Genomic DNA, 24,517 nt, shown 5'->3' with positions numbered 1-24,517 from the left:
TATTGTTATATAATCCTAAGGAATGTAGAGGGAATGAGGGGGAAAAAAAAAAAAGTCTGTCCTTTCTTCCTTCTTGAGAATTCAAGACCTCTCACTCCTTGGCTCTCCTTAGGGACCCCTGGACTTCTTATCAATCTGCCTAGGAATCGACTCTCTCATGATGTCACAAATGCAGTGGTGTGATATCATAGAGAATGAATATGATACCATATATAGTGCATATGTTGTCATACATATAGTGGATGTGATATCAATACAGTGGGTGTGATGACACAGATACAGAGGATGTGATATCAGATATAGTAGGTGTGATGTCAGATATAGATGTGTTCACATCCACAGAGTGTGTGTGGTGTCATATATAGAGGATATGATCTTATAAACATCATGGGAATGATGTCACAGTTACAGTGGCTGTCACATGTATAGTTGATGTGATGTCATAATCAGTGGAAGTGATATCATATACAAGGGTGTGATGTCATGAATAGAGTGGTGTGATGTCATTTATACAGTGGGTGTGATGACACAGATAGTCGATGTGATGTCAGATATAGTGGATGTGATGCCAGATATAGTGGCTGTGTTGTCATACACACATTGTGTGTGATGTCAGATATAATGAATATGATGTGCTAAAATAGTTGTTGTGATGACACACATATAATGGCTGTGATTCACATGTATAGTGGATGTGATGTCATGAATAGTGTGGATATGAAGTCATAAACACAGGAATGATTTCATAAAGAATGGATGGTATGTCATATATACTGCATGTGATGTCATATATATGTGGCTGTGATGTCATATGTACAGTGGGTATGATATCATCGATTCAGTGGGTGTCATGACAGAGATACAGTAGATGTGATGTTAGATAAAGAGGTTCTGTTCTCATACACATAGTGTGTGTGATGTCGTATATAGTGGATAAGATGCCATAAACATAGTGGGTGTGATGTCACATACAGTGGATGAAATCATAGATACAGTGGGTGCAATATCACATATAGTGGATGTTTTGTCATCAATACAGTCTGTGTGATGTCATAGATATTATTTGAGGGATAGCGCAGTTTTACTGGTCATGATGTGATATGTAGTGGGTAAGATAGCATGTGTTTTGTGTGTGATGTCATATAGAGTGGGAGCGATGTCAAATGGTGTGGGTGTGATGTCACAAATAGAGTGGGTGTGATGTCACAGATATAGTGGTCGTGTTCATAGATATTGTGGTTTGGAAGTCAAAGACAGACAGGATGTGATGTCAGATATAGTGGGAGTGTTGTCACAAAAAGAGTGGGGGTTATGCCTTATACAGTAGATGTGATGGTATATATAGAATATATGATGTCAAATAGTGGATGTGACATCATAAATACAGTAGGTGTGGTATCATAAATCCATTACGGTGATATCATACATACACTGGGCTTGATTTCATATGTAGTGGATAAGATATCATATGATGTATGTGTGATGTCATATAGAGTCAGTGTGATGTCACATGTAGTTGGTGTCTTGTGATAAATACAGGGTTGTGATGTCATAGATAGAGTGGAAGTGATATCAGATACAGTGGCTATGAGGTCACATACAGTGGGTGTGATGCCATTGATAGAGTGGCTGTGATGTCACAGATACGGTGGGTGTGATGTCAGATAGAGTGGGTATGATGTCATAAATGCAGTGGGTGTGATGACATAGAGTGTGTGACATCATAGTTATGGTGGGTGCAACATCACAAATATGCTGGGTGTGATGTCCTAATAACAGTGGGAATGACGCCAGAGTTATAGTGGTTGTGATCTCATAGACACGGTGGGTGTGATGTCACATATATAGACAATGTTATGTCATACACATTGGAAATGATGTCACATAGAGTGGATGTGATGTCATTGATGCAGTGGGTTTGATCATAGATATGGGGGGTGTGATGGCACAGATGTAGTGGATGGGAAAGATATAGTGAGTGTGATGTTATAAATGTGTGTGATGTCATACAGTGGACGAGATGTCATAAATACTGTGGTTGTGATGTCATCAGTACAGTGTCTGTGATCATAGATATGGTGTGTGTGAAGTAGCAGATAGAGTGGATGTGATGTCAAATATAGTGGTTGTGTTGTCATAAACATAGTGGGTGTGATGTCATATATAGAGCATATGATGTCATACAAGAGTGGGTGTGATGACACATAGAGTTGATGTGGTGTCAGATATAGTGTGTGTGATGTCAGATATAATGGTTGTGATGTCATAAACATAGTGGGTGTGATGTTATAGATACAGTGGCTGTGATGTCACATGTATAGTGGATGTGATGTCATATACAATGCATGTGATGTCATTTATAGTGGCCTTTTGTCCTAAATACAGGAGGTATGATGTCATAAATACAGCACTGTGACAACATAAAAAGCAGATGTGATGCCATATGTAGTGCATAAGATGTCACCCATACACTGGGTGTGATATTATCAATAAACTGGGTGTGATGACACAGATCCACTGGATATGATGTCATATATAGTGGACGTGGGATAAATGCAGTGAATGTGATGTCATAAATACAGTTGCTTGATGTCATTAACAGTTGATGTGATGTCATGTATAGTGAAAGTGATGTCATAGGTATTCTGAGTGTGATGTCATATATACAGTGGGTGTGATGTCATTGATACAGTGCATGTGATGTCACATGTATAGTGCGTGTGATGTCATATACAACGCAAGTGTTGCCATATAGTGGCTATTTTGTCATAAATATAGTGGGTTAGATGTGATTAAAACAGTGGGTGTGATATCACAAATACAGAGGGTGTTATATCGTAGTTCTACTGGGCATGGTTTCATACGCTGTGTATATCATATGTTGAGTGTGCAATGGCATACAGAATGGTGTCAGATCCACTGGGTGTGATGTCAGATCCAGTGGTTTTGTTGTCATAAACACAGGGAGTGTGGTGGTATATACAGTGGATATGATGTCATAAATATAATGTGTGTGATGTCATAGATACAGTGCCTATGATGTCACATGTATATTTGATATGATGTCATATTCACAGTGTCTAGACTTTCGTGGTGGCTCAGATGATAAAGTGTTTGCCTACAATGCGGGAGACTCGGGTTCAATCCCTGGGTCAGGAAGATCTCCCGGAGGAGGAAATGGCAACCCACTCCAGTGTTCTTGCCTGGAACATCCCATGGACGGAAGAGCCTGGTAGGCTACAGTCCATGGGGTCTCAAAGATTCGGACGTGACTGACCAAATTCACTTTCTTTCATATACAGTGGATGTGATGTCACATGTACTGGATATAATGTCATGAATACAGTGGAATTGATGTCCTAACTACAGTAGTTTGGTGTCATAAAGAGTGGATGTGATGTCATATATAGTGCCTATGATGTCATACAAGAGTGGGTGTGATGTCGTACATACACTGGGTGTGACATCGATACAGTTGGTGTGATGACACAGATACAGTGTATGTGATGTCATATCTAGTGGGTGTGATGTCATATATCATGGTTGTGTTGTCATTAACACATTGGGTGTGATATCATATATAGTGGATATGATGTCATAAACATAGTGGGACTGATGTCATAGATACTGTGCCTGTGATATCACATGTATAGTTGGTGTCAAGTCATACACAGTGAATATGATGTCTTATGTAGTCGGTGTGATGTCATGAATACAGTGGATGTGATGTCATAAATACAGTGGTTTGATGTCATAGAGCGGATGTGATGTCATATGTAGTGCATATGATGTCATACATATAGTGATTGTGATGTCATACTTACAATTTTCATGATATCATCGATACAGTTGGTGTGATGACACAGTTACAGTGGATGTGGTGTCAGGTACAGTGGGTGTGATGTCATATATAGTGGTTGTGTTGTCATTAACACAGTGGGTGTGATATCAGATATAGTGGATATGATGTCATAAACATAGTGGGACTGATGTCATAGATACAATGCCTGTGATATCACATGTATAGTTGATGTGATGTCATATACAGTGGATGTGATGTCATATATAGCGGGTGTGTTGTCATGAATACAGTGGTGTGATGTCGTAAAGAGTGGATGTGATGTCCTATAAAGTGCATATGATGTCATCCATATAGTGGGTCTCATGTCATAGATAAAGTGGGTGTGAGAGCATCAATACTTTGGGTGTGATGACACAGATACAGTGGATGTAATGTCAGATATAGTGGATTTGCTGTCATACATAGTTGTTGTGTTCTCATAAACACAGTGGGTGTGTGTGATATCATAGATACAGTGGCTATGATGTCACATGTATAGTGGATGTGATGTCATATACAATGGATGTGATGTCTACAAAGAAGAGTTGGTGCACTCACATAAGCATCTGGGAGGCAGGATGTTAGATAACAAAGAGGACAATTAAAGAGGCACCCCTCCCTCATGGCTGAACCGACTGCCTGAGAGCCATGTCCACCAAGTTCACCAAGGCCTTAGCAGTAGTAACTACCCACAAACTGGAAGCAGTATATATTGTGATCAAAGTAACACAGGTCACAGGCTTAAGCATAGGTCTACATCTTGGTAACCAGGGTAATCCTCTCAGTTCTCTTCTACTCACTTTCTACCACTGAAAAAGGAAAGGCGCCACTGCTCTGCAGATTGGACCACCCAACCGGTCCATCTCCCTCCTCCACCTCTTGATGAAGACGCTCCCTCTGCATGGAGCCCCGGCGCCCAAAGCAGGCATGTCCGCCCAGGGACCCTTGGGGTTGAAGGTTCCTGCTGTCCTCCCTGTGTGTCCACAGGTCCTGGCCATGGCCAGCTCTGAAGACCTGCGTCCTGTGTCCAGAGACCACCAGAGCAGCTCGCCAAACAGCCCCTTTGGATCTTTGTGGACACCCAGCTCCCTTCCTCTCTCCCGCCTCCACCTGCACTACGGTGATGGTACACTGGGGTTCACGGGGCCTGTGTCAGCTGCAGGCCGGTGGGACCACCCAGCTCCTCCGGGCCATCGGGGGTTGGGCAGCAAGAACCCAGGGCGCCCAAGATAGGTGGCCAGGCCCAATTGTGGTCCTCGCGTGCCTTCTGGCGGCCGTCGTGGGAACTGCCGCTGAGGCTTCTCACGCCCAGGGTAGCCATTTTGAAGTGTGGATGGTCGAATTTCCCGATAAGCACCACAAGGCAAGCTCTTGGCTGCAGGAAATTGCCATGCGCACAAGCGCACAGGCGCTGGACGTAAAAGCACAACCTCACGGGGCACACACATACAGGTACATGCAGGACGGCCTCACGCTCGAGAATGTGTCTCCTGGATCAGTAGCGCCTCCACCCTGGCGAATGCACTGTTCACCGAGGTCTCTGGGGGAGCTGCGGACCCAGAATTAGCCTCTGGGCAGGAAGGGGCCATCTCCGGGCCCCTGTCTGCAGCCACCTTCTCACAGCCCTGCACCCTGCCTCCTGCCTGCTCCCAGAACACAGGACTAGTGTGGAGAGGAGGACAGGGAGAGGGGTGCCCGTGACTCTCAGCAGGCCACACTGCCCTGGACTCAAGGTGGAGGACAGGGCTGCCAGCCTTTCCCCACCTCTGAGGAAAGGGGGCTGTGGAACTCTTGCTGGCCCACCCTCCTTTCCTTGGACATCACACCACCACCCCCACCACCCCTGGGTGCCCAGACCTGGGCTGGCTGCCATTGGCCAGCAGGGGTAGACTGATCTCTGGAAGGTGGGCAAACACCCGAGCCCTGAAATCCTGCACCACAATCCTGACAGCGGTGTTTGACCTCATGACACGACCTTTCTGTGGCTGGCTGGTCCTTGGGATGGCACACATGATCTCTGAACCATCTGGGTGCCTGGAGCCTCCATAGAGCTGCCAGGGATCCTGGAGCCTGGTGTCCTTCCTGCTAAACCTATTCTTCCCAAACATCAAATCCACTTGTTCCTGGGGGCTCCCTGAGGTTCCTGGGGGCACCAACCAGCCACAGTCCCTGTCTCCCAGCTCCATCCAGCCCAGGGGGCCACACAGACTGTTCTCAGACCCTGCCAGGACCGCACCACAGCACTGACTCAGGGTACCAGTCCACTGTCACTCCCCTTACCCCTGGAACCCCTCCCCTCCACTGTCCAGAGCAGAGACGAGACTCAGTTCAAACTTTCAGGAAACTTTATTGAAAGGCAATCATATCCACTATATATGACATCAAACCCGCTATGTTAATGACAACACAACCACTATATCTGACATCACACCCACTATATCTGACATCACATCCACTTTATCTGTGTCATCACACCCACTGTATTGATATCACACCCACTGTATGTATGACATCATACCCACTATGTGTGTGACATCCTATGCCCTATATAAGACATCAAATCCACTCTTTATGACATCACACTACTCTATTTATGACATCACATCCACTGTATTCATGACATCACAGCCAGTATATATGACATCATAGTCAGTATACTTGTGACATCACAGTCACTGTATCTATGACATCACACCACTAGGTTTATGACATTGTATCCACTATATATGACATCACACACACTGTGTTCATGACATCACAACCACTATGTCTGACATCACACCTGCTAATTCTGGCATCACATCTACTGTACCTGTGTCATCACACCCACTGTATCAATATTATCTCACTAACTGTATGTATGACATCATACCCAGTATATGTATGACAATATGTGCACTGTATATGACATCACATCCACTTTTTATGACATCAACCACTGTTTCTTGACATCACATACACTGTATTAATGACTTTACACTCACTGTATAGGATATCACGTACACTATACATGTGATATCACAGCCAATGTATCTGTGTCATCACACCCACTCTATTGATGATATCACACACACTATTTATGACATCACACTTGGCATATGTATGACAACATTTGCACTACACAGGGCATCATATGCACTCTTTATGACATCAAACAGCGCTATTTATGACATCACATCCACTGTATTCATGACATCAGACCCACTATATCTGAGATCATATCTACTGTATCTGTGTCATCACACCCACAGTATTGATGATATCACACCCACTGTATGTATGACATCACACCAACTATATGTATGACATCATATGCACTATACATGCCAGCGCATCCACTCTGTATGACATCACACCACTGTATTTATGACATCACATCCAGTACACATGTGACTTCACAGCCACTGTATCTGTGTCATCACACCCACTTTATCGATGATATCACACACACTGTATATATGACGTCACACTCGCTATATTAATGGCAACACATCCAATATATTTATTTTAATTAACTTATTTATTTATTTATTTTTTCAGTGGGTTTTGTCATACATTGACATGAATCAGCCATAGATTTACACATATTCCCCATCCCGATCTCCCCTCCCACCTCCCTCTCCACCCGGTTCCTCTGGGTCTTCCCAGTGCACCAGGCCCGAGCACTTGTCTCATGCATCCCACCTGGGCTGGTGATCTGTTTCACCATAGATAATATACATGCTGTTCTTTTGAAACATCCCACCCTCACCTTCTCCCACAGAGTTCAAAAGTCTGTTCTGTACTTCTGTGTCTCTTTTTCTGTTTTGCATAAAGGGTTATCGTTACCATCTTTCTAAATTCCATATATATGTGTTAGTATGCTGTAATGTTCTTTATCTTTCTGGCTTACTTCACTCTGTATAATGGGCTCCAGTTTCATCCATCTCATTAGAACTGGTTCAAATGAATTCTTTTTAACGGCTGAGTAATATTCCATGGTGTATATGAACCACAGCTTCCTTATCCATTCATCTGCTGATGGGCATCTAGGTTGCTTCCATGTCCTGGCTATTATAAACAGTGCTGCGATGAACATTGGGGTGCACGTGTCTCTTTCAGATCTGGTTTCCTCAGTGTGTATGCCCAGAAGTGGGATTGCTGGGTCATATGGCAGTTCTATTTCCAGTTTTTTAAGAAATCTCCACACTGTTTTCCATAGTGGCTGTACTAGTTTGCATTCCCACCAACAGTGTAAGAGGGTTCCCTTTTCTCCACACCCTCTCCAGCATTTATTGCTTGTAGACTTTTGGAGAGCAGCCATTCTGACTGGCGTGTAATGGTACCTCATTGTGGTTTTGATTTGCATTTCTCTGATGATGAGTGATGTTGAGCATCTTTTCATGTGTTTGTTAGCCATCTGTATGTCTTCTTTGGAGAAATGTCTGTTTAGTTCTTTGGCCCATTTTTTGATTGGGTCATTCATTTTTCTGGAATTGAGCTTCAAGAGTTGCTTGTATATTTTTGAGATTAATCCTTTGTCTGTTTCTTCATTTGCTATTATTTTCTCCCAATCTGAGGCCTGTCTTTTCACCTTACTTAGAGTTTCCTTTGTAGTGCAAAAGCTTTTAAGTTTCATTAGGTCCCATTTGTTTAGTTTTGCTTTTATTTCCAATATTCTGGGAGGTGAGTCATAGAGGATCTTGCTGTGATTTATGTCGGAGAGTGTTTTGCCTATGTTCTCCTCTAGGAGTTTTATAGTTTCTGGTCTTACATTTAGATCTTTAATCCATTTTGAGTTTATTTTTGTGTATGGTGTTAAAAAGTGTTCTAGTTTCATTCTTTTACAAGTGGCTGACCTCCTTTCCCAGCACCACTTGTTAAAGAGGTTGTCTTTTTTCCATTGTATATCCTTGCCTCCTTTGTCAAAGATAAGGTGTCCATAGGTTCGTGGATTTATCTCTGAGCTTTCTATTCTGTTCCATTGATCTATATTTCTGTCTTTGTGCCAGTACCATACTGTCTTGATGACTGTGGCTTTGTAGTAGAGTCTGAAGTCAGGCAGGTTGATTCCTCCAGTTCCATTCTTCTTTCTCAAGATTACTTTGGCTATTCGAGGTTTTTTGTATTTCCATACAAATTGTGAAATTCTTTGGTCTAGTTCTGTGAAAAATACCGTTGGTAGCTTGATAGGGATTGCATTGAATCTATAGATTGCTTTGTCACCCACTATATCTGACACTACATCCAATGTCTCTGTGTCATCAAACCCAGTGTATCAATTATCCCACTCTCTGTATGACATCACACACACTGTATGTATGACATCGTATTCAGTATGTATGACATCACATGAACTCTTTATGGCATCACACCCCTATATGTATGACATCACACCCAGTATATTTATGACATTATATCCAATATATATGATATCACACATACTGCTTTCATGACAACACAACGACTATACCTGACATCTCACCCACTATATTTGACATCACAGCCACTGTATCTGTGTCATCACACCCACTGTATCAATGACATCACAACAAGTATGTAAGTCATCACACTTGGCATATGTATGACATCATACACACTCTACATGACATCACATTCACACTTTATGACATCAATCCTCAGTATTTATGACATCACAGCCACTGTATTCATGACATCAGATCTCCTATATATGACATCACATCCACAGTTTATGACATCTCATCCCCTATACCTGTGACATCACAGCCACTATATCTGTAACATCACACCCACTATGTTTGTGAATTCATATCCACTATATTTGACATCAAACACACTGTGTTAAGACAATACAACCACTATATCTGACATCACACCCTCCATATCTGTATCTGTGTGATCACACCCACTGTATCAATGATATAACACACACAGTGTGTATGACACCACACATACTATATGTATGGCACAATATGCACTATATATGACATCACATCCATGCTTTATGACATCACAACACTCTATTCATGACATCAAAGCTACTATATCTCACATCACACCCATTATATCTGACAGCACATCCACTGTATCTGTGTCATCACACCCAGATTATCGATCATATAACCCCCATTGTATGTATGATATCACAGCCACAATATGTATGACAACACATGAACTACATATGACACCACATCCACTCTTTATGATATCACACCACTCTATGACATCACACCCACTGTATTCATGTCATCACACACAGTATATCTGACATCGCATCCACTGTAGCTGTGTCATTACTTACAGTGTATTGATTATACCACACCTACTATATGTGTGACATCAAACCTACTATATGTATGACATCATATGAATTCTATATGACATCACACCCACTCTTTATGACATCACAAGACTGTATTTATGACATCACGTCCACTCTATTCATGACATCACACCCACTGTATTTGACATCACATCCACTGTATATGACATCACATACACTATACTTGTGACATCACAGCCACTGTATCTATGACAGGACACCTACTATGTTTATGACATCATATTCAGTATATATGACATCTCACATGGTGTATGAATGACAACACAACCACTGTATCTGACATCACACCCACTGTATCTGTGTAATCACACCCACTTGATTGATGATATCACACCCTATGTATGTATGAAATCACACCCACTGCATGTATGACACCATAGGCACTGTATATGACATCATATCCACTCTTGATGACATCATACCATTGTTTGTATTTCATGACACCCACTATGTTTATGACATCATATCCACTATATATGATGTCACACACAGTGTGTGTATGACAACACAAGCTCTATATCTGACTTGAAACCCTTTATATCTGCCGTCACATCCACTGTATATGTCATCACACCCGCTGTGTTGAAGACATCACACCAACTACGTAAGACATCACAGTTGGCATATGTATGCCATCATATGCACCATACATGACATCATATCCACACTTTATGACAACAATCCTTAGTATTTATGACATCACATGCACTGTATTCATGACATCACACACACTATATATGACATGTCATCTACTCTATATGATATCACATTCACTATATGGGTGACATCAAACAATGACTGTATCTATGACATCACACACTCTATGTTTATGACATATCCACTTTATATGGCATCACACATAGTGTTATGACAACACAACCATTGTGTAATATCATAGCCACTATGTCTGACATCACACCCACTGTATCTGTGTCATCACACCCAATGTGTCAATTTTATCAAACCCAGTGTATGTATGACATCACAGCCACTATATGTATGACATCATATGCACTACATATGACATCACATCCTCTATTTATGATATCACACCAGTCTATGATATCAAAACCACTATATCTCACATATTACCCACTATATCTGACATTGCCTCCACTGAATCTGTCTCATCACACCCACTGTATTGATGACATCACACCAAGTATGTAAGACATCAACTGTGTATGTATGACATCATATGCACTATAAAAGACATCACATCCACACTTTATGGCATCATTCCTCAGTATTTATGACATCACAGTCACTGTATCATGACATCACACCCACTGTATATGACATCATATCCACTGTATCTGTGTCATCACACCCACTCTATTAATAATATCACACCCTCTGTATATGTGACATCACACTGTGCATATATATTAAAGCATATGAACTTTACAAGCATCACATCCAGTTTTTATGGCATCAAACCACAATAATTATGACATGGCATCCACTCTATTCATGACATTATACTCACTCTATATAACATCGCATCCACTGTATCTTTGTCATCACACTCACTGTATTGATGATATCACAATGACTGTATGTATGACATCACACCCAGTATATGTATGAGATGTTGCTGGTCGTACAGACCTTTTGAACAACCTGGGGTACTCACAGCATTTGGCCTCGTTCCTGTACCTGAAATTATAGAGGAAGGGGATGATTGGTGAGGTGAGGTTATTGTACCAAGCCCTCATAACCCCTTCTCTGTGAGTGGGCCACAGGGGTCACTCACAGAGGTAGTTGTCATCCTGGAGCTCACTGACCTCTTGGTACACATGGCCCTTTTTTGTAGACTGTACCTCTTTACTCCAGTCTCCTTTCTTCTGAGTTCTACAATGGAGAACAGAAGCAAAGCAAGGCTGGTGGGGTCTGGAGAGTTAGTACTTGTTTTATCAGAAAGTGTGAGATCTTGTACTTGTCCATCTATACACTTTGTTAAAACATTTTTCACATTTATTTTTCAAACTTTTACTTTTGTATTTTTATGTTTTAGTTTTACCTTATTTATCTATTGGCCACACTGCATGGCTTGTGGGATCTTAGTTTCCTGACCAGGGATGGAACCCACACCTCCTGCAGTGGAAGCATGAAGTCTTAACCACTTACCCACCAGGAAGTCCCTTCTTTATACTTTGTTTGTTCTGTCTTTAACTACTGGTTTAGGAGACTGAGGCTCCACACTGACCACAGCTGCCAAGTTCAGTGTTAGCTTCCTGCACTTCCTGTTAGTAGGTTTAATTCCCCAACCTTCTTACTTAGAAAATAGTTCACTGAAACATCTACTCAGAAAATAAACGTTAAGGGCACATGACACGTGAGGGATTAAGCAGAGGTCTGGGCATAAACACTAGCACACTATGGTCCCTATTATCACAACTGGATTTATTGAACTACTTGTAGGTGTCAGCACTTTTGCATTTAATATAATGCTTTCAAACACTGTATGAGCTATGTATTCTTATCTTCATTTTACAGAGAAGCAGTCAGGACCGCAGAAAATGTATAAGATTTTCCCAAGGCCCCAGTGCTAACTTCACGTCTCAGATCAGTCCAGCTTAAAGCCACGCCTACCCAAAGTCCATGCCACACACCTAGGCCATACTTATTAGCTTTTCTACAGGGATTAGAGGAACTAATTAGAGGAACTCCCCAAATTTTCTCTTACCGACTTTTTGTCTGGGGTGCTGTCCAGGGGTCCTTGCTTCTCTGGGAGGGGGTACTGGTTTCTGAGCCTGCTTGGAGCTACTTGTCTTCAGCAATTTTGCTGCTCCCGGCAATTCTTTCAAACTAGAAACCTTATTTAATGGTCCTCTGGACATTGCCTTCTGTGTGAGTAAAAGACAACATGCATTTCTTTAGTTCTTTAGGACTGTATGAAGTGTTTTCACATGCATGACTTTAGTTAATACTTTGAAAATTCTTGGAAATAGCTGGTGGAGGGTGTGGCCTGAACACTGGAGTGTAAAACAAGGACCTAAGTGGGTAGTGAATCAAAACTAGAATTCATATCTTAAGGTTCTTTCCCTTCAACTTCCTGCATAAAAGTGAGAGCAAGGCAGGGAGAATAGCTGGAGGTAAGGGTTTATAGAGAAATCTGGTGGATTTTCTGTTAATTATTGGAGCTTTGATGGAACAGGAACTATGGATAATTACAGAGGGGACAAAACACATCTGGAAAATAGGGTGACAAAGCAGTGAGATTGAGAAGCGAAAAGACAATCAGCAGAAACTCATTTAGACAATAAAGAAAATGAGTTGAAAGTTTCAGGTTGCCATGTCCTCTTAGAGACAATGTTCGGAATTAAAGTAGCTGGCCTCATCAAATCTGCTTGAACAAGGCTTTATGAATAGTTGGTTCTCCTCAGTTTTCTGATCCATAAGTTGGTATATATTCTAATTCTTAATGTTATAGTGAACATGAAATGCAATAACATTCAACAAATCGTTGTGTGAGCTATTTAATACAGTGTGAATTTGAGCCTACGCCCTTCCCATCAATATATCCACTCAACTGCCTCTATATTTGAATATATACTAAATATAAATACATACTAAAATATAAACATATATATTATATATTAATAAATGTAGTTAACAATATAATTTAATAATTAGTGGTTATTAATTATAATAATTGATTATATTTATTAATTAATATTAAGTATACTTACTATTAAGTATATTATATTATAGTGTATAATTAATTTTTAATTATAGTCACATTATTTTAAAGTTAATATTAATTGTTAATTGTAATAATTAACCATTATAATTTAAATAATTAATTTATAATAATTTAATAATTAAATATAATTTAATAATTAATTAAATGAACATATAAATATATACTAAAACTGTACTAAATACTATCTTCAGCATTCTTTGACCTTCTTATTCCTAGATGAACGTTTAAATGTGGAGTCACTCATTCACAAAACATTTAGGGGGCCCTCAGGGACTTTGAGCTGGACCTGGACTTCTGAGAATTAATGGGTATGGGCTAGCTCTCAAAGCTCACAACACAGGGGCAGGCTAAACAGATGATTCCAAACAGGAGAGTTGTCTAATCAGAGCTCAGAGGAAGGACTTGTTACTTCCTCCTATAAGAATGAGCATTTGAATTCATGTCCAGATGATGAGTTTCTACTCAAAAGCAGGTAACCTATGTGAAGTCCTTCAGTTATTTTCTTATTTGTTGTTTTTAGTCATAAACCTGAGGCTTGTCAGGGCTGCAAGTTGCTTCCTCTTATTGGAGTGGGACGCTGTGAGGTAGGGATCATGTCACCTTCTTTATCTTGGACCATCCACTCTACAAACTGTCCAGCATGTCCTTAAGCTTCTTCATCTTGGACCGTCCACTTTACAAACTGCCCAACACGTCCTTAAGCTTCCCTTAGTCAGATGTCTTAGCATATCCCTCACTAGCACAGCACAAAAGAACTGAGGTTGAAAACATCTCTCAGATGAATGATATACAGATGTATAAATAAGATATATGAATAAAGTTTATAGAACTGTGGAAGTGTCAACCAGTTAGGAGAAGGTGCTTTGGATTAGATTGCATTACCAGTGATACATAATTAAACATTTTTTTACCTCAATTTCGTGATCTATAATGGTGATAGCTATATACCTATTTAGAGGTACTGTAGGATTGTTTTAATTTTTAAGTAAGTTTATTCACATAAAATACTTAAAGTCTGAAATATTGTGAAAATAACGTAACAATAGAACAGCCTACTATCGTTGCTGTTCTCACTAACTATAAAGATGGTGATGATATCAGACATTGTGCTCAAGATTCAGGACAGGAGGCAGCAGTCTCTGGGATCTCTGTGTTTTATCCTATTCTCACCTGGGACTGGATCCATGAGGAGGACTTTTGTCAACAGGATCTGGGAAATACTCACCTTCTGGTGTTTGCTGTGCTCCACTCTGAAGGGCATCCAAGAACGTTTACCTAAAAAATGATGAGAATCAGTGTTTTGGTTGGACATTCTATTTAAGGACACAGGATTCTGAGCCAGAGAGTGACAAGGACAAGGATTACCAAAGGAGGAATGGAAAGTGATTTCTGTATCATCAACTCCTATGCTTCCAATGGGAGCATTACATAATTATCTCAAAATTTAAAAAAAATATATGAAAATTCATCTGTGCTCCATCTTATGTCAATAAAGTATCTAACAAATTCACTAGCCTTTCATGACAAAAATACTCAACAAAGTAGAAACAGAAGGAAATGACTGCAATATAATAAAGATCATATATGAAAAGTCTATCTCTAACATCATAGTCATCAGTGAAAAGCTGAAAACTTCTAAGATCAAGAAAAAAAAGGCAAGGATGCCCACTCTCAACACTTCTATTCAACATAATATTAGAAGTCCTAGCCAGGACATTAGATTAGAAAAGAAAACCAAAGGCTTCCATTTGGAAAGAAAGAAGTAAAATTATGTCTGTTCACAGAGGGCATGATTTTATGTGCAGAAAATCTTTACAATTCCACACACACACACACACACACACACACACACACACAAAACCTGCACACAAAGTTGCACAATACAAAATCAACATGCAAATATCTTTCCATGCATGAACAATGACCATTCCAAAAAGGAAAATAAGAAAATAATTCTATCTATTTTTTATTTTTTAAAGCTATAGTCAGGAGCTGAGTTTAAATTTTTAAAAAATTATTTTTGTTTATTTATTGGTGCCAGGTCTTTGATGCAGCATGTGGGATCTAGTTCCCAGACCAGGGATTAAACCCAAGTTCTCTGCATGGGGACTGTGGCGTCTGAGCCACTGGACCACCAGAGAAACCCTGATAACCTTATTTATAATAGTATCAAAAAGAATGAAATAATCGGGAGTGACCTTCTGGAGATAAAAGACTTATACATTGAAAACTACAAAGTATTACTGAAAGGGATCTGACACAAGTAAATAGAAAGGTGTCTCATGGTTATGGATTTGGAGACAATATTATTAAGCTGTTCATACTACCCAAAGCAATTTAAAGCTTCAATGCAGCTCCTATTAATATCCAAATGGAATTTTTTTCAGATATAGAAAATCTATCCTACAGTTAATATGGAATCTCAGAGAACCCCAAATAGGCAAAACAAACTTAGAACAGCAAAGCTGGAGGCCTCTGATTTCAGAACATATTACAAAGGTACAGTAACCAAAAGAGTGTAGTTTCGGCATAAAGTGCATGCTTAGTCACTCAGTCGTGTTGACTCCTTGCAACCTTTTGGACTGTAGTCCACCAGGCTCCTCTGTCCAGGGGATTTCTCAGGCAAGAATACTGGAGGGGGTTGCCATTTCCTCCTCCAGGGGATCGTCTTAACTCATGGATTGAGCCCACATCTCCTGTGTCTCCTGCATTGAAGGCAGATTCTTCACCTGCTGAGCCACTGAGGAAGCCCACTGGCATAAAGACAGACATACCAATCAGTGGAACAGAATAGACAGCCAGAAGTAAACTCTTGGATACATGGTCTAATGATCTTCATCAAAGGTGTCAAGACATTAGGGAAAGTTTAATCCCTGTAATGAATGGTCCCGGGGAAACAAACTATCCATATGCAAAATAATGAAGATTTTACATCAAGAAGAAAAATCAATTCAGACTGGATTAAAGACCTAAATGTAAGACTTGATAAGACTCTTAGAAGAAAATAGAGGTGAAGCTTCATGACATTGAATCAGCAATGATTCCTTAGATCTGACACCAAGTGCACAAGTAGTAACAAAGTAAAAATAGACAAATGAGACTTCATTAACCTTAAAACTCTGTGCAGCAAAAGACACAGAGTGAAACAAGAGGAACAGAGTGAAACAAAGGAAAGGAGTGAACAGACCACCTACAGGACTGCAGAAAATATTTGTACAATATGTATCTGATAAGGGGTTGATAAGCATACACCAATATGAAGACTACTTATAAGCCAGGAAAAGAACCAGATTGACCACGATGGCACCCTGATATCAAACTTCCATGCTCCAGCATTGGAAGAAAACAAATTCTGTGGTTTAAGCCATGCAGTCTGTTTTGTTATGGCAGCCTGAGCTGACTAACCCAGTGGGAGAAGGAACTGAGCAGACATTTCTCCAAAGAAGATACACAAATGGCCAACAAACATATGAAAATATGCTCAATATTACTAATCAATAGGGAAATACAAATTTAAACCACACCATAAATTATCTCATACCTTCTGTGATGGCCAATATGAATAAAAAGACAATAGCAAGTTTGGTAAGGATATGGAGAAATTGGAACCCTTATACACTTTTGTTGGAAATGTAAAATGTTGCAACCTTTATAGAAAACAGTATGGGGTTTCCTCAGAAAATTGGAACTGCTGTTTGATCTAGCAATCCAACTCTAGAGTATATTTCCATAAAAATTGAAAGCGAGATCTTGAATATATAGTGTGCACATCTATGGTCATTGCAGCATTATTCCCAATTGGCAAGATGTGAAAGCAGTCTAAATGTTCATTGGTGGATAAACAGATAAAGATTATATATACCTGATATATATATTATATACACATGCACACAATGGAATGTTTTGAAGCCCTAAAAAAGAATTTTCTCATATGCTACATCAAGGATGGGCCTTGATGATATTATGCTAAGTGAAATGAACCCATCAAAAATGACAAATATTGCATGATTCCACTTTTATGAAGTATCTACAGTAATCAAATCCATGGAAACAGAAAATATAATTCTGGTTGCCAAGGTCTGTGAGGAGGAAGGATTGGAGAATTGTTGCTCAATGGGTATAGGGCTTCAATCATGCAAGATGAAAATTTTCTACAGATTTGTTCTAGAGCAACGTGTACGTAGTTGGCAAGAGTGTACTCTACACTCAGAAATTGTTAAGAAGGTCAATAAAGTTCTGTAGAGGTATGGTGAACCATGGGGCATGTATTCCCTATGAAGTATCTCTCTTCATGTCAAAGCCTATGGTTTTGATGTCTCTTACACTAGTTTTAATAACCTAAGGGAATAGATGGTGGCACAGTGAATGAGAATCTGCCTGCTGATGCAGAGGACACAATGAAATATACCAATCTTTTTTTCAGTCATGCTACTTTTTAATTGAAGTATAGTTGATTTACAATGTTGTGTTCAGTTCAGTTCAGTTCAGTCGCTCAGTCATGACTGTCTCTGCGACGCTGTGAACCACAGCATACCAGGCCTCCCTGTCCATCACCAACTCCCAGAGTTTACCCAAACTCATGTCCACTGAGTGGGTGATGCAATCCAACCATCTCATCCTCTATCGTCCGCTTCTCCTCCTGCCCTCAATCTTTCCCAGCATCAGTGTCTTTACAAAGGAGTCAGCTCTACACATCAGGTGGCCAAAGCATTGGAGTTTCAGTTTCAACATCAGTCCTTCTGATGAACACCTAGGACTGATCTCCCTTAGGATGGACTGGTTGGATCTCCTTGCAGTCCAAGGGACTCTCAAGAGTCTTCTCCAACACCACAGTTCAAAAGCACCAATTCTTCAGGGCTCACCTTTCTTTATAGTCCAAATCTCACATCCATACATGACTACCAGTAAAAACATAGCCTTGACTAGATGGACCTTTGTTGACAATGTAATGTCTCTGCTTTTTAATATGCTGTCAAGGTTGGTCATAACCTTTCTTCCAAGGAGTAGGCGTCTTTTAATTTCATGGCTGCAGTGACCACATGCAGTGATTTTGGAGCCCCCCAAAATAAAGTTAGCCACTGTTTCCCCATCTATTTCCCATGAAGTGATGGGACCAGATGCCATGATCTTAGTTTTCTGAATGTTGAGCTTTCAGCCAATTTTTCACTCTCCTCTTTCAGTTTCATCAAGAGGCTCTTTAGTTCTTCTTCATGTTCTGCCATGACGGTGGTATCATCTGCATATCTGAGTTCATTGATATTTCTCCCAGCAATCTTAATTCCAGATTGTGCTCATTCCAGCCTAGCGTTTCTCATGATGTACTCTGCATATAAGTTAAATAACCAGAGTGACAATATACAACGTTGACGTAGTCTTTTCCCTATTTGGAACCAGTCTGTTGTTCCATGTCCACTTCTACCTGTTGCTTCCTGACCTGCATACAGGTTTCTCAAGAGGCAGGTCTTGTGGTCTGGTACCCATCTCTTTCAGAATTTTCCACAGTTTATTGTCATCCACGTAGTCAAAGCCCTGGGCATAGTCAATAAAGCAGAAATAGATGTTTTTCTGGAACTCTCTTGCTTTTTCGAGGATCCAGTGGGTATTGGCAATTTGATCTCTGGTTTCTCTGCCTTTTCTAAAACCAGCTTGGACATCTAGAAGTTCACGCTTCATGTATTGCTGAAGCCTGACTTGGAGAATTTTGAGCATTACTTTATGAGCATGTGAGATGAGTGCAATTGTGTGGTAGTTTAAGCATTCTTTGGCATTGCCTTTCTTTGGGATTGGAATGAAAACTGGCCTTTTCCAGTCCTCTGGCCACTGCTGAGTTTTCTAAATTGCTGACATATTGAGTGCAACACTTTCACAGCATCATCTTTTAGGATTTGAAATAGTTCAACTGGAATTCCTTCACCCCCACTAACTTTGTTCGTAGTGATGGTTCCTAAGGCCCACTCGATTTTAGATTCCAGGATGCCTGGCTCTAGGTGAGTGATCACACCATTATTATTATCTGGGTCGTGAAGATCTTTTTTGTAGAGTTCTTCTGTGTATTCTTGCCGCCTCTTCTTAATATCTTCTGCTTCTGTAAATCCATCCTTTTTCTGTCTTTTATTGTGCTCATTTTTGCATGAAATGTTCCCTTGGTATCTCAAATTTTCTTGAAGAGGTCTTTCCCATTCTGTTTTCCTCTATTTCTTTGCATTGATCGCTGAGGAAGGGTTTCTTATCTCTCCCCGCTATTCTTTGGAATTCTGCATTCAAATGGGTATACCTTTCCTTTTCTCCTTTGACTTTAGCTTCTTTCCTTTTCTCAGCTATTTGTAAGTCCTCCCCAGAGAACCATTTTGCCTTTTTGCATTTGTTTTTCTTGGGTATGGTCTTGATCACTGCCTCCTGTGTAATGTCACAAACCTCATTACTTGTCAAGGCATTATTCTCCAAAATATACAAAGGGCTTATGTAGGCCAGTATCCAAAAAAGAAAAAAGACTCAATCAAAAATGGGTAGATCTAAACAGACATTTCTCCAAAGAAGACATACAAGTGGCTAAAAAACAGATGAAAAAATGCTCAGCATCACTAATTATTAGAGAAATGCACATCAAAGATGGGGGGGAAGGGATGACAGAGGATGAGGTGGTTGGATGGCATCACAGACTCAATGGACATGAGTTGCTAGATCACAGAAACGGTGTGTGTAGGGATGATGTTATTCTTTTACTCAAGATAATGAGGGAAAGTCTCCCTGAAAGATGGCAATTAAGCAGAGATCTGGAGGAAGTGAGGGAGCAGGCCATATTGGTACCTAAGGGAAGACTATTCCAAGCAGAAGGAACAATAAATGCCACAGTCCTGGCAGGGAAATCCACCTGACATGCTTCTGAATGTCAAGAAGTCCTGTGATACTCTGGTTTTGGCATGTTTCAGTGGGCTTAGGACTCATTGAAAGGGGTCTGGTGATGCTGTCTCTGTTTCTCCCACAATTTGTGGTCATCCAAATTATACGGTATCTTTTTCAACATGTAAAGAATACATTTGGATTTTATAAATTACATTCATAAGCATTCTCCTATATCTCCACAAGAGGGCAGAATACCAGACTACACCAACTGCAGTGCAACTGCCTAGAAGTTCAGGAGATACTATTTGTGCGATTGGCTGGCACTTGCAGGACAGTTATCACTGGCCATCCTTCCTCACTTCTGTCCTGGAAATAATGGGCACTGCGGAGATACCACGACCACTCTCCCCGAGTCTGTGGATGCCTCGTGCCTCCTCTTCTGGTTGCTCCAAGTCTCATGTTCTGTCACCTTCACCTCTGTGTCTGCAGCGGGCCAGACACATGCACAAACACAGGCGACACAACCACGCCTGTGTACACACACTCGTGCAAGATACAGGGACATAAACACAAACAGAGAACACAGGTGTTTCAGTAGCTGAAGATGTCCGTGTCCAGCAATGTGGGAACGATGTCAGGAGGGTCCATGTCCTGCCCTTTTGGGATCCCTGTCCACTTCCTCCTCCAGCCCTTCAGTATTATCACCAGCCACTCTTAAGCCATTTCCAGCTTTGACTGTGTCTTGGTGGTGAGAGGCCAAGCGGCGGATGTGGAAATTCAGAGAAGACTCCAAATTCAGCACAAAAGTGCAATGTGACAGCAGACAGAAGCCCATTGCAAATGGTGGGGCTTCCCAGGAGAAGGGGTGGGGGTGAATGACCAAGGGAATCTCAAACTCAATGAGCAGCAGGAGGCCTGTGGATGGCAAGACCCAGGGAAGGAAGATTCTGACCAAGGAGCTAGATTAACCTGCCTCTATCAGAATCACATAGGATTCTCATGCTGTAAGCACAGCTGCTTCGTGTAGGACTTGGAGATGAAGTGACTTGAGCATGACTTGAGGATGAGGTCCTCAATCATCCAGTCTATGTGCATGACACGAATCCAGGCTCCACATCCAGCCTGCATGAGCCTGAGATTCCTCATGTGGGAAAGGAGTGTCCTGGCCTCTGCACGGCTGTGCCTTCAGGGCCCAGCTGCTGATCCCCTCACAACCCATGTTCTCCCAGTTACCTCTCGTTTCAGAACCTTCTTCCTGGGTAGTGCTGCAGGGGATCGATCAACAAGTCTTCGTCGATGATCTGCTGGCAACACGAACAAGGCCAGCACTGGGCTGACCAGGCCCCAAACCCTCCCATGAGCAGCCAAGAACTCTAATAGCAATCAACAATTCTGCAGAGGCCCAGAGAGACTCCACCTCAGCAATCCTGTTTGATCCTGGGCAGTTGTGATCTGACAGCCAGTTGAGGAAGTTAAGGCTGCTGCTGTGCAGCCCATTGGCTGGGAGCTCCCCTTTCATAATCCAGAGTTAGTGGCCTAGAGGCGAACGACACACCCTGGAGGAAACCTGGATCCTGGAGGAATACAGGGGAGACAGGGTAGGATCATGCAGGAGGAGCATGCACTCCCTCCCCTACCCACTCACACTGCACTGGGAGCTAAGTTGTGACAGCAATGTCAAGGTGCTATTCCTTAATGATCACTGTCTTCCACAAGTAGGGGTTGTTCCAAAAGGAAAATATCAGCTTGCAGCGAGACCAGGGACGGCTCAGCTCCTGCACATTTCAGGACCAGGAAGAGGGAAAAGGTGCAAGCTTCTAGGGGCCTCAGCTTCTCTGCCAGGCAGGCATCAACAGCTTCTGCTACTCCTCTCCGAATGCTCACACCACATGCACAGGGATAACATGATTCCCCCTCATCCTTCCCCATTCAGCTCCCCGGCCCACCAGTCCTCTGAGTCTCCCTCACAGACCTTCAAATCCATCATGTCATTAACCAAGTCTTCATGTTGGTTACTAATAATGATGGACACCTGGGGGTGGTTCATAATCTGCTTTACGTCAAGGAGCCAGTCATGTCAAATGCTGGGCAAGGGAGTGCCACGAGCAACAGGGCTTGTCTGGGGCAGACAAGGACGCTGACAAAGGCATCTTCAAGGGCTCTGGGCACTCCTTCGTGCCCAGCCACCCCACTGCTGTCCCCAGCCCCTGCCATGCCATCAGACATGCTCATGAGTCTCGGTCCCCCGTGGTCTTCTGCATCTGAGGCTATCTGCATCCGCCTAGGGAGAGTGTTTCTGACTGCTCCTCATTTATGCCTGGTCTGTGTTTGTTGGGTAGCGCCATGTCACTGTTTAGAATGTCAGGAATGGCAGTCTCTGCAGCACATCTTGTCTGCGGTAACTGTGTGTGTTGTGTGTGGGTATACTTGTGTGTCTGTGTCTGTTTAGCAAGAAAGCCCTGGGTCTCTAATCTGCTACCTGTCTTCAAAAGGGGTGGCAATGATGTGTCTGCAGTCGTCTTTCACCCATAGCATCCAAGGACAGCAGTCCCTTCTAGCTCCACAACGGTGGACACCCTCGTGCTTCTGCACTGCACTCGTGGGGAAACCTTCAGGGGCTCTGACGGACCGGGATTTGTTGTAAGACTTCTGCTGTCTCTACTACTTTCCAGGATTATCCACAATGGTGATGAAGGCTCTCTGGGAATGTTCCTCTGGGCTACTATCACTGGTAACTCCTGACACAGTGTCCCCACCAGGAGACTCCTCTGCATCTGCTCTTCAGATGCAGGGGTAAAAGAGGCACAAAAAGTCATGCCTCTGACACCCACAGCTGTGGTGGCCCTGCCCAGGCTCTCCTCTCGAGGTGCCTTTGGAGACCGCCACTCCACCAGCCCCTATTCCCTCAGACCCCTCACCTTGCCTGTGCCCTCTTCCCCAACCTTCCTCCTGCCCCCCCTCCATGTCTTCGTCCTGAAAAGCTGAACCCATGGAGTGGAGGTCAGGATACGGCTTTGGCCCAGAAGCCAGGGATGCCCTGGATGATGGCACTTCTTCCAGCCAAGTGAGCCTTCTTCCTGTGTCGGTTCTGCCACCTGATAGCAGTGCAGGTCCTGTGGTCTTTCTCATGCTGAGAGCTCATCTCTGCCTGCAGGGCTGCCAGCACCTCTAGTCCCTCCAGCGCAGGCCATTCACTCGGGGCTCCTGGCCTTGAATGTTCCTGGCTCTACTCCTTTGGCTTCTCCTCACACACCTACGAGGACACCTACTCCTTCTCCTTGTCAGTCACCACCTCCATCTCCTACATAATGTCCACCACCAGCAGCTGGAACCAGCAGCAGCACCATCCCCGCCAATTCTGCCCCCTCCAGGTCCGCGACTTCCACACTGCCTCCAACCTGAAGAGAGCAACCTCCTCACCTGGAATGTCCCCTGGTGCCTGCAACGTCCCTGATGACCCCACGGTGCTGGCAGGCTACAGGGGCCCTGCCCCCTGAACCTGGGATCACAACTACAAAGTACCACAGTCCTCCACGGCTCCAGCCTTCTTCTGGCTGTGTCTCACTCTCCACATGGCCCTGGCCTTGACCCCGAGCTGGGGCAGCAGTTAAGGGGCTGGACATGACAGCACAGCAGTTGGCATGCACAGCCTGTCCACAGGCTGCCGTCACCCTCTGGAGATAGCTTGATTCTTCTGGGGGTGTTCTTAAACTGAAGAAAATGGTGGGGAATGGCCTGGAGCATGGTGCACAATCCAGTCCGAATCACCCAGGCACTCGGGCCCCCTAGGCTGCTGGAGCTGTGAGTCATGCCCAGGTTA

The 24,517-nt window shown here is 42.4% G+C and overlaps 1 pseudogene; it reads left to right on the top strand.

Annotated features, from left to right (window-relative positions):
• Window positions 1-24,194, top strand: part of LOC122690575 — a 50,059-nt pseudogene extending 25,865 nt beyond the window's left edge.
• Window positions 24,195-24,517: the final 323 nt, after the last annotated feature.

This window comes from Cervus elaphus, chromosome X (genome assembly GCF_910594005.1).
Source record: "Cervus elaphus chromosome X, mCerEla1.1, whole genome shotgun sequence".
NCBI classification, from domain to species: Eukaryota; Metazoa; Chordata; class Mammalia; order Artiodactyla; family Cervidae; genus Cervus; species Cervus elaphus.
This window is presented reverse-complemented; position numbering and strand designations above follow the sequence as displayed.